The sequence below is a fragment of the Heteronotia binoei genome, chromosome 5 (genome assembly GCF_032191835.1).
Source record: "Heteronotia binoei isolate CCM8104 ecotype False Entrance Well chromosome 5, APGP_CSIRO_Hbin_v1, whole genome shotgun sequence".
NCBI classification, from domain to species: Eukaryota; Metazoa; Chordata; class Lepidosauria; order Squamata; family Gekkonidae; genus Heteronotia; species Heteronotia binoei.
In genome coordinates this window covers 77139920-77152277 of record NC_083227.1, presented here as the reverse complement: position 1 = coordinate 77152277, position 12358 = coordinate 77139920, and the positions used below count along the sequence as shown (strand labels likewise).

At 51.6% G+C, this 12358-nt stretch overlaps 1 pseudogene; it reads left to right on the top strand.

Moving 5' to 3' along the window:
- The first annotated feature begins 2421 nt into the window (after positions 1-2421).
- On the top strand, positions 2422-11557 carry LOC132572009 (uncharacterized; annotated as a pseudogene).
- Positions 11558-12358: the final 801 nt, after the last annotated feature.

Here is a 12358-nt window from a genome sequence, read left to right as displayed (position 1 = left end):
AATGTACCAGCTACAATACCTAAGACAGAATAACACCACCGATCCTACCCCCTCCCCCATAAGCTATTACATCGCTGCCAATTTGTTTGATTGGGGTGTTTAATCTGATGCCCCTTCCTTTCATTCCTAATTCATAGGTTTATGTACAGGCTTGCTTTCCAAAACTCTGGAGCTTCGCGCTGCATGTCTGTACTCATGGGCTGCCATACATTCTTTTTTGCCTTCCACCCACGGGACACAGTGAGTGTACACTGAGCATTCCCTTCTGGAAAGAATCCTGTTTTAAACAATGCATGCAAGGGCACAGTGCCTCTGAGGCATGTGCAATGCTCCCTTTCCTCTTTGACTGAAAAATGTCCCCCCTTTTTTTAAAAAAAATGTAAAATCAATCATATCGAAATAGGGAAACAGCAATTAAACTGCCAAATATACTTATTTTCATGCTGACTTTAAATTGTCTTGGGTGGGGTGGGGGACAAGCCAGGTGGATGAAATTCTGGCTTGGCAGCCTTATGCATAAAAACTGTATCTATACATAAGCACTCGCAGAAGTGCAATCATCCCATCACTTCCCTCAAATTATGGCATAAAGTGTAGGGAATGATTATATAAATGGCATTCAATTTATATTCGTGGCTGCCTTGAAGCTCTGCCCTTTCGAATGATGCTTTTGTTGCCATAGTAACCAATGTACTTGGAGAAGAGAAAGAAGGGGAAGAATAGAAAAGCACAAAAAAATGAAAAGAAGACATATGTGTGAAACACAAAACACATTTTGCCCCGTCTTCTACTAAAATTGGCCTTAAGCTGGAAATGCAGTGAGCATTGCTCCAGAATGGCCCATGATTTCATTTTATCACTCCAAGATCCATTACTTTGAATAAGAAGACCATTTCAGTCAAGCATAGCCAGTAACACTTGCCCAGTAGCACTCAAAATTATGTGTTGTGTGTTGACACATATAACAAATACACTTTAATTGAAACATATAGATTAACAAACACACATGCTCTTGGTGCTTCTAAAATGTCAATTTTTAGCTTGCATGTCATCTTCAGGAGTTTCCAAGAGAAATGAAGAATAAGAAAATTCAGAAGCTAGAGATTTCATCTTTAAAAATCAAACTTCGTACTGCCAAGGTTTTTTAAAAATGCAATTATCTAACTGAATATTTTGTGAGATTCAATGTACTGCTTTGATGGCATCACAGGTCAGGTCCATAGCTGGAGAGGGCTCTCACCAGGCAACATCCTTTCCCCCAGTTTGTCCAGCCCAGCCAGGGAGGTCATTAGCATTTCAAAAGGGTTAGCCCTGACCTGGGAAAATGTGGCTGCTCAGTCAAAACAAAACAAGAGCAACTTCTCCATTCTTTCCCACAGCCCAATCTGCTTGCTTCCTTGGAAGTTCCACTGTGCTAAACTGACCCCTGCCAGCCTCCCCACCAAGAAAAATTCCTGGCTGCAGTACTTTGGTTAATATTTGGATGGGAGACCTCTAAGGAAGTCCAGGACTGCTATGCAGAGGCAAGCAGGCAATGGCAAACTACCATGGAATGACTTTTGCCCTGGAAACCCAATGGGATTGCCTGGATGGCAAAAGGGGCAAATTGTACTACTGGCCAGTAAGGTATATAAGCTTGAGCACCAGACTTAGACTGTGGAGACCTACATTCACATCCCTACTCAAGCAGAAAGTTTACTTAATAACTTTCAGCCAGTGATTGCTTCTTATCCCAAGCTATCACATAGGGCTGTTAGGAGAAAAAGATACCCTTTATGTATGATAGCTTCAGATGGATAGCCATGTTGGTCTGTGGTAGAAGAGCAAGATTCAAGTCCAGTACCACCTTAGCAGTCAACAAGATTTCCAGGGTATGAGCTTTTGAGAGTCAAAGCTCACTTCATCAGATACCAGAAGGGAGCTTTGACTTTTGAAAGCCTCTGGAAATCTTGCTGGTCTCTAAGAAGCTACTGGACTTGAATCTTGTTCTTTTATGTATGGTATCCTGAGCTCCTTGGAGACAAGGCAAGTTGGATAACATCTTATTAATGTCTGCTGAGGCTGTAAATCAATGCAGCTGTAGTGTATCGGCAGCCACAAGCGCCATGCGCAGAGGCGACTGGGCCGTCCCAGGCGCCTCCAGCGCGGGGCGCGTAATCCCCGCCAATCAACAGCTGCGGCGGGAAGTTTAACAGGTCAGGATTGGCCCGACCTGTCCAGTAGGCTGTACCGGAGATTGTACATAAGCGGGACCCGGCCCGCATGTTCGCTCTCTTGCAACGTGCTCCTAATAAACTATGTTGCCCTGCTCTCGTCTCCGCTTCGAGTACGTTACACTGGCGACGAGGATGGGATCCTAGCCTCATCGGCTACATCGGAGACCAAGGGCATCACCCGGCCACGACCGCAGCCGCAGCCACCATGGCCAGCCAGGGCGGAACCACCAGTCACATTGAGCCGTTCGACCCCGCGAATCCAGAGGCCTGGGAGTCCTACCTGGAACGGGTCGAATGTTACCTGAGGGCCAACAAAGTCACGGAGGACAGCATGAAGAGGGACGTTCTCCTGAGCATCTGTGGGGCGGCCACATTCGAGATCGCCAAAGGTCTCACGTCCCCCGCCCGCCTCATGGAGAAGTCCTTCGCGGAGATCAGCAGACTCCTCACCGGTCACTTCTTGCCTCAGCCTTCACGCGTGGCCCGTCGGTTCCTGTTTCACCGGAGGGACCAGGCTGTGGGAGAGTCGGCCGCCGACTACTTGGCGGCCCTCCGCAGGATCGCCAGGAACTGCAACTTCCCCCAGCTGGAAGACACCCTGGCTGATCGCTTCACGTAGGGCCTCCGCGACGAGAGGCTTCAGCAGAAGCTCTTCGCCAAGGAAGAGCTCACCCTCCAGAGCGCCTTCAACGAAGCCGTGGTGTTCGAGAGGACCTCCAGGACATTTCCCAAGGCCTGGACAGAAGCCGTCCACCACGAGGAGCTGGACCACGACCGCCCAGAGGAGGGAGAGGCCCACCAGCTGCGCCGCCCAGCCGGGCAAACCAGCAGAGCAGCCCAACGGCCCCGAGCGTCCGAACGACCCCCAGCGGCGGAGAGAGCCCCTGCCACCAAGTGCGCCAGCTGCGGCGACCCACACGACCGGAGGGACTGCCAGTACCGGACCTGGGACTGCCGGAGCTGCGGAAAGACCGGCCACATTGCACGAGCTTGCCGAGCCAAGCCCAACCGCCGGAGGCCGACCACGCATCGCGAGTCGGCGGAGTTCCACACCGCAGACTCCACAACCCCGCAGGTACTGAACTTGCCCTCAACACCCCCGGCAAAATTAAACTGGCGGTCCTCATAGAAGGGAACCCCTGCCAAATGGAGGTGGACTCAGGTTCCTCCCTTTCCATCATAGCCGAGGAAACCCTGAGGAAACTGTGCCCCGGCCAGCGGCTTCGACTACGGCCGGCGGACTTAACACTCTGGGACTTCCAGAAGAATCCGGTGCAAATCGCGGGGTGGGCCCGGGTGCAAGTCGAGCGGGGGTCCTTCTACGGCCCACTAGACATCCTGGTGGTAAAGCGCCAGCTGACCACCCTGCTAGGACTGGCATGGTTCAAACCCTTGGGGATCCGCGTGGAGGGGGTGGAGCAAACCCTAAAGCCCAGGGGGTTCGGGGAAATATGCTGAGAGTTCCCGGACGTGTTCGATGGGTCTCTAGGGAGCTACAAAGGGCCGGCCATTTCCCTACCACTAGACCCCACGGTCAGGCCGATTAGGCTCAAGGCGAGTAGGGTCCCGTTCGCCTTGAAGCCTAAAATAGAGGCAGAGCTAGACCGCCTCACGGCCCAAGGTGTCCTCGAGCCAGTGGACTACGCCACCTGGGAAACCCCCATCGTAACCCCCATCAAGCCAAACGGGGAGGTGCGGATCTGTGCCGATTATAAATGCACCATTAATAAGGCACTACAGGACAACCCCTACCCAGTGCCGGTGGTGAGCCACGTCCTGGCCGCCCTAGCGGGATCTAAGATATTTGGGAAGCTAGACCTGGCACAGGCCTACCAGCAGCTCCCAGTAGACAACAAGACGGCGGAGGCCCAAACGATCGTGACGCACAGGGGGGCCTTCCAGGTGAAGAGGCTACAGTTTGGGGTTAGCGTCGCTCCGGGGATTTTCCAGAGTATAATGGACGCTCTCCTTAAAGGGATCCCAGGAGTCCAGCCGTTCTTCGATGACGTTTTAGTCGCCGCCCCGGACCCCGAAGAATTCGGCAACCGCCTTCGAGAGGTGCTCCGCCGGTTCCAGGCAGCGGGGCTCAAGGTTAAGAGGGAGAAATGCTTGCTGGGGGTCCCACGGGTGGAGTTCCTGGGGTTCGCCGTCGACGCGGCAGGAATCCACCCAACGGAAGAAAAGACCCGAGCCATCGTGCAAGCCCCGGCCCCCACGTGTAAAGTGGAGCTACAAAGCTTCTTGGGGGTGCTCAACTTTTACCATTCATTCCTCCCCCACAAGGCAGCCCTGGCAGAGCCCCTTCACCGGCTGCTGGACAAAAAAGCCCCTTGGGTTTGGGGCAAACGACAGGCCGCCGCATTTCAGGCGGTCAAGGACGTCCTGGTTTCCAATGCGGTGCTCCACCATTTTGACGAGGGCCTCCCCGTCATCCTGGCCTGCGATGCGTCGCCTTATGGGGTGGGAGCAGTCCTGGGGCACCTGCTCCTGGACGGGAGGGAGGTACCGGTCGCTTACTACTCCCGCACACTCACTCCAGCCGAGCACAACTACGCGCAGATAGATAAGGAGGCCCTGGCAATCGTGGCGGGGGTCCACAAGTTCCATGAGTATCTATACGGGAGAAGGTTCACCATTGCCACGGACCACAAGCCCCTCTTAGGTCTACTGGCCCCAGACCGACAAACCCCCCAAATACTCTCACAGCACGTGTTGAGGTGGAACCAATTCCTCAACTCATACACGTACACACTGGTCCACCGGGGCAGCAAGGCTATGGGTCACGCGGACGCGCTCAGCCGTTTGCCGCTTCCTGAAACGGGTCCAGACCCCACCCCCACACACCAGGTCATGCTGATGGAGAGCCTCCCGGAGCAAGCCCCTCCACGCAGCGGAGGTAGCCAAGGCCACACAGAAACACAAGAAACTGGCACGGGTGCTCGACTGGGTGGTGAGGGGCTGGCCAGAAGGGAACATGGGGGAAGAATTCAAGCCATATAAGACCAGGCGGGAGGAACTAGCAGCCCACAAAGGGTGCCTATTATGGGGAAGCAGGGTGGTGGTCCTGCCCCCGCTGCAGAAGCGGGTCCTGGAATCCCTACACGAGACCCATCCCGGCATAGTCGAATGAAGGCGTTAGCCAGGAGCTACGTCTGGTGGCCGGGGATGGACGGGGAGATTGAGACCTGGGTTCGGAGGTGCCAGACATGCCAGGAAACGCGGCCCGAGCCTCCCAGCGCCCCCGCGACACGGTGGGAGTCTACCAGGAAGCCATGGTCGAGACTCCACCTCGACTTCGCGGGGCCATTCCAGGGGCAGATCTTCATGATAATCATGGACGCCTACACCAAATGGCTGGAGGTCATTCCCGTAGGGTCCACCTCGTCAGCCGCCGCAATCAAGGAGCTGCGCAGGGTCTTATGTACACACGGTATCCCGGACACCATAGTCTCCGATAACGGGACCGCGTTCACCTCAGCCGACTTCCAGGCATTCCTCCAGCGATATCTGATTAGGCACATAAGGTTGGCCCCCTTCCACCCGGCCACCAACGGCCAGGCAGAGCGGATGGTCCGCACAACAAAGGAAGCCCTGAGCCAAATTGTACAGGGCGACTGGGACCACAGGTTGGCCGCGTTCCTCTTCGATAATAGGATCACACCCAACCCGGTCACAGGGGTTAGTCCGGCAGAGCTCCTCATGGGGCGCAAGCTCATAACCCGACTGGACAGACTACATCCTGACCGGGCTTCAGACACCCGCGAGAGTCCAGAGGTCCGGGACGCGGCCAGAGGGTTCTTTGCGGGCGATCACGTATACGCCCGGAACTACGCGAGGGGCCCCGACTGGGTGGCGGGCCGAGTGCTACGAGTAACTGGGTCCCACCACTATGATATATCCACGGAGGGGGGCCAAGTATTACGGCGGCACATAGACCAGTTGCGCCGCCGCACGCTACCAGAGGAACCAGCAGACACTGAGGGGGAGAGAGCAGGGGTGGAGCCGACTGGAGACCGATCAGAGGACGCGGCCCCAACACCAGTTATACCCCCGCTAGAAGCGCCGGGGCCAACAGAGCCCGAGGGACCAGCAGAACCAGACCCGCAGCCCCCGTCCGCACCACGATCCACAGACGCACCAACAGCAGCGACCACGCCCTCTCCACAGGACCTCCCCAGACGGTCCACCAGGGAGCGCCGGCCTCCCGCGTATCTTAAAGACTATGTTCATTAACCAGGGGGGGAGAGGTGTAGTGTATCGGCAGCCACAAGCGCCATGCGCAGAGGCGACTGGGCCGTCCCAGGCGCCTCCAGCGCGGGGCGCGTAATCCCTGCCAATCAACAGCTGCGGCGGGAAGTTTAACAGGTCAGGATTGGCCCGACCTGTCCAGTAGGCTGTACCGGAGATTGTACATAAGCGGGACCCGGCCCGCGTGTTCGCTCTCTTGCAACGTGCTCCTAATAAACTATGTTGCCCTACTCTCGTCTCCGCTTCGAGTATGTTACAGCAGCCATGTTCACAAGGCCAGCATACCACTTCATGTCATTCTACAAAAGCCCCCCTTTCCCCTACACATCCACACTACCTTGCGATGATGACATTGCCAGCTGTGGTATAGTGGTTAAGAGTGGCAGACTCTAATCTGGAGAACTGGGTTTGATTCTCCACTCCTCTACATGCAACTTCTGGGTGGCCTTGCGTCAGCCACAGCTCTTAGACCTGTTCTCTCAAGAGCAATTCTCAGAGAAGAACCTCACCTATCTCACCTACCTTACAGGGTGTCTGTTGTGGGGAGAAGGAGGGAAAGGAGATTGTATGCTGCTCTGAGATGCCAAGTGAAGGGTGAGGTATAAATCCAATCTCGTCTTTTGTGCCTTACCGGCTAGCCACTGAAGCCATACATGAGTATTTATTTATTTGGAAAAAAATGTATGCTGCCTCTGTAGACCTGTTCAAGGTGGCTCACAACAATAAAACAATCTGGGTGCAAAGCAAAAAAGAAATGTGTTGATCTGAAAGCAAAAGTATTTCCCTGTGGCTCCATGAAATGATGGTTGTGGATGGGACAAGGCTGATGAAGGGACAAGGAACAAAACTGTAATTTGACCTAGGAATGCGGTCCCCTTTCTCTCTCCAGTGGAATTTTTTTGATTCCTTGGTAGCAGCATGGAAGACGACAGGACATAGAGATGTGCACAGGAAGCGGGCTTTGCCCCATATATGTTGTGTGGTCTTTTTCACCATTATACTTCTTCCATGATTGTGTTTTGTAACCAGCTGCTATTCTGGGAGCATTACTGTATGTTTAAATGCTGTTAAGTCTTTGTCACTAAAATATATGTTTGTGCACACTTCGTCATGATAATAAGTATATTTCCAGTGTTGATTGTATTGTTCCATATTTGCACATCGGAACCTATTGAATTTATATTTTTATCTATGGTTCTCTTAGCGCTGTTCTCTCAAGAGCAATTCTCAGAGAGGAACCTCACCTAGCTCACCTACCCCACAGAGTTTCTGTTGTGGGGAGAGGAAGGGAAAGGAGATTGTATGCTGCTCTGAGACTCCGAGTGAAGGGTGAGGTATAAATCTAATCTCTTTTGTGCCTTACAGGCTAGCCATTGAGGCCATACATGAGTATTTCTTTGGGAAAAAATGTATGCTACCTCTCTAGACCTGTTCAAGGTGATTCACAACAATAAAACAAACCCAGCCTATAATAAAAACAAGGAGGACAAATTGTTAGCAGTAAAAATGTAATAAAACAAGCTGGTAAATAATAAGAAAAAACATGCCCATAAAACTATCACTAAAAGCAGCCCATAAAACAGAGCAGTCTTAACATATTAATAAAAACAGTCCTTAAAAATGGAACATCTTAGTTAAAAGCTACCTAAAGGATAGGAAAAGAAAGTAGGTATCAGGTGAGTCTCAAGGGGGAGGGCAATTCCCAGGTAAGTTATATAAATAGTATGTAAATATTGTACCCAAAATGCTCTCTTGTGTTAAAAACAAACAGGGCAGCACAGTAAGCAAGAAGAAGCTATAACTGCCACCCCCTCCCCTCAAATATAATCCTATAGCAAATATAGCACTTTTCATAATTATGAACAGGTCAAAGATGGGTAGGCTTCCCAAATCCCCCGCCTGGGCTGGGGGCCCCCGTTTTGGAGGCTTCTCCCCCCCCCACTCGCCAAAAATCTGGAAAGCGGGGGGAATGGCGGCCCTTCCCACCCAGCCCCGATCCCAGCAGCTTCTCCTCGCCCCTTCCCTTCCCACCCTTGAGGGCAGCCCAGCCAGCGGCTCCAAAGGCGGCAGCGGTGCCGGGCGTGCCTCACTCCCGGCTGGCTGCCTGCTGCTGCTGCTTCCAAAAGCGTGGCCGGAGCTAGAGGCGAGCCGCAGTGCTTCCCTGGGGCCCTGCCTCCTGCCTTGCCCTTGCCTTCAGTGGCTGGAGGAGTGCCGGTCAGGCGTCGTGGGCACTGTCGGGGAAGGCGCGCGGGGACCAAGCAGCAGCCTACCTGCAGCCTTCGCCACTCAGCCAGGCCGGGGGGTGGGGACTGGAGAGACCCAAGGCGCCGGGAACGGAGCGGAGTCCAGCTGGGAAGGCGGCGCGCAGCCGGGCTGGCCCTGTGGCCAGAAGGCTCTTGTGGCGCTGCAGAGGGAAGGCGCGGCGCACGACCGGCCCATTTGGAGAGCCTCGGTAAAGGGCGGCAGGGAGGTCAGCTCCAGCCAGGATGGGAAATGCCTAGAAATGTGCAGGGGGGGTTGCTTTGGGTGGAGAACAAAAGACCTCCTCGGCAGGACCTAAGCCCTCCCCCCCTCCGGGAATCTGGACTTTGGGAATTCATTGTAGTTCTAGGGAACTGCCTGCATGCCCTCACTGGCTGGCCTGCAGGACACGACGAAGATTTCTACAGTTGGGCGGGGGGGGGGGGGAGAAGGGCTCGGAGGAGAATATTTCCTCTTGGGGGAGGGGGTTGCCAGCTGGGCGAGAGGAATTCCTGGAGATGTGGGGGGGGGCTGTTTTTTGAGGTAGAGGCACCAAATTTTCAGTATAGCATCTAGTGCCTCTCCCCAAAATACCCCCCAAGTTTCATAAAGATTGGACCAGGGGGTCCAATTCTATGAGCCCCAAAAGAAGGTGCCCCTATCCTTCATTATTTCCTATGGAAGGAATTGAATAGGTGTGCTGTCCCTTTAAATGTGATGGCCAGAACTCCCTTTGGAGTTCAATTATGCTTGTCACTGCCTTGATCTTGGCTCCACCCCAAATGTCTCCTGGCTCCACCCCCAAAGTCCCCAAATATTTCTTGAATTGGACTTGGCAACCCTAAAGATGGGACTGTTTTCCTATAAGAAACTCTAAAATGAATCATTGCGTGTAAATAAAACTCAGCTCATGCCTTGTTTCTCTGACTGTTCCTCTGAATATCTGGTATTTGTGAGTCAGCCTGTCATCAGTTCTATTATACAGAATGAAAAATGGCTTTTGATATGGTATAATTATAGATGTAGGGGGGAAAAGAATGGATAGTTATAGGCAATTGATCCATTCCATGAAGCCCATACTACGTGGTTCTACTGAACATTTGGCAATGGAAAGTGCTATCATGTCCTACTCCACTTATGGCAAACCCATAGGATTTTCAAGACAAGAGACAAGCAGAGGTGGTTAGGTTGCCATTGCTGGCCTCTGTGTAGTGACTCTGGACTTCCACAGTGGTCTTCCATCCGTGTACTAACCAGGGCTGATCCTGCTTAAATTTCTGAGATCTGACGAGATCAGGCTAGCTTTAGCCATCTTGAAAATATAAGCTACCTTAGCTACAAGGGCCTCAAGGTCAGAGTCAACAACTGCTTTCCAAATGTGGTTAAGGCCTTCCTTTTTTTCTTTTCCTTCCTTTGCATGTCAACATTCAGTTTGATATCATTGCAAAACAACTCCTATCTATTAGTCATGCACAGAATGCACTTGTTATTGCTGAGCTGTTTCATAAGCATTTCATGTAAGATAAACATTGTTCTTCATTCACTTTCACTTCCTTTGCACCTCCCTGCAATTTAATCTCACAGAAATACCCACCTTTTAAAAGTTAAAGCTTCTGAAACTTTTCAGCCACAATGCCCATAGCTTCTAGCCATTCAAGAAGGACTAAAATAAAAAGCACACAAATGCACTGCATGCTGATTGCATTATAATTGTACATTAAGAAAAGCACCAGGCTAGTGATGTATTATTAAAGTGAATGTCAAATTTCTTGATTACCTCTTTTTAGAGCACAAGGCTAAACCTTCTAGTCTTATGTTAAATGTCATCATTAAACATTTATAATGCAGAACAAATGAAGGACCCGTGAGGACAACTTATTTCCCTGTGTTCCTGGGTTGCCAGCCTCCAGGTGGGGCCTGGAGATCTCCCACTTTTACAACTGATCTCCAGCTGGCAGATCAGCTCTTCTGGAGCAAATGGCTGTTTGGAAGGGTGGACTTTATGGAATTGCACCCTGCGAGGTCCTTCCCTGAAGGGTGGACTCTATAGCATTTAGGGTTGCCAGGTCTGACTCAATAAATATTTGGTAATTTTGGGGGTGGAGCCAGGAACAAAGTTGTGGCAAGCACGACTGAACTCAAAAGGGAGTTCTGGGAGGTCTGGCAGTCACATATGAAGGAACTGTGTGCTTTTTAGATGCCTTCCCTCCATATGGAATAATGAAGAATAGGGGCACCTTCTTTTGTGGCTTATTGAATTAGACCCCCTCGTCCAGTATTCTTGAAAGTTGGGAGTTTATTTGGGGAGAGACATCAGATGCCATGCTGAAAATTTGGTGCCTCTACCTAAAAAAATAGCCCCCTCAGAGTCCCAGATACCCACAGATTGATTGATTCTCTATTATACCCTATATGGGAAGCGACCTCCATAGGGTACAATGAAATGCCCAGCAGACATTTCCCTCCCCCCCCTTCCCCACTTTCTGATGACCCTGAAGCAGGAAGAGGGCCTCCAAACCAGAGGATCCCCTGCCCCCAACTGGGGTTTAACAAGCCTAACAGCATGGTACTATGCTGAGGCCTGTCCCCTCCCCAAACCCTACCCTCTCTCAGATCCACCCCCAAAGTCTCCAGGTATTTTCCAACACAGACCTTGCAACCCTAGCTCCCTTTCTCACATTACTCTTTCCTGCCCCCTGGCAGCCAATATGGCCTCTCTCCTCCCCCCACAATTAATGTATGTTTATCTAGCTCCCCATTCTTTAGTTTTCCCTCCTCTCCCAAAGGCAGCTTTTCAACTTCTTACTCATCCACTCACCTATCTTTTCTGTTCTCTCCCTCTCCAGCGTTAAAACCTTCTCTCCTCTTTCTCTGCTACCTTTCCTACCATCTTTCATGAACAGAGATGGAAGCTTCAAGCAAAGGGTTACCAGGTCCAACTCAGGAAGTATCTGGGGACTTTGGGGTGGAGCCAGGAGACTTTCCTATTCGCTAAAATAAATGAATAAAAATAGAAGATGATGATGATATTGGATTTATATCACACACACTAACAAAGCAGCCAAAATAAAGTTTGCATGCTCACACTTTTGTGATTCCCCTGAGGCAGTGGTATTGATAGCTTTACTCAACAGAGTTGCTGAATGTAACAATCTGCTGTATTTCAGCCAACTTACTGAGAGGTCTAGGTGATGGAGTTTTCCTCTATCCCACTCTCAGGTTCTAGTTAACACTTTACTATCCCTTTTACTATACAACTTCTCAAAGAAATGCAAAACAAACCATGGGATTGGGCTCTCTGGCTTCCTCTCTTTCACACGTGGCTCTTCCTGATCACCCCCCCCCCCAGCACCTTCAGTCTTTCTAAGATTTAAAGGCACACACACAGCTTCCAAAGCAGAAGCAATTGCAAGCTTCTGAACCTGCCTGAGATCTAAAGGCACTTGGTGGCTGTTGAGGCAGGGCTTCTCCCCACCAGCCAGCTGGCTGGTGGTGGGGAGGAGCCTGCAAAACTGGGGGATACCCACCCGGACCTGGGGACTAGCAAGCCTATTCAAGCAATATTGTTGTGATTGTCTTTTGTTGTTCAGTCACACAGTCAAGTTTGACTCTTTGCAACCCAGGGACCAAGACACTCCAGGCCCTCCTGTCTT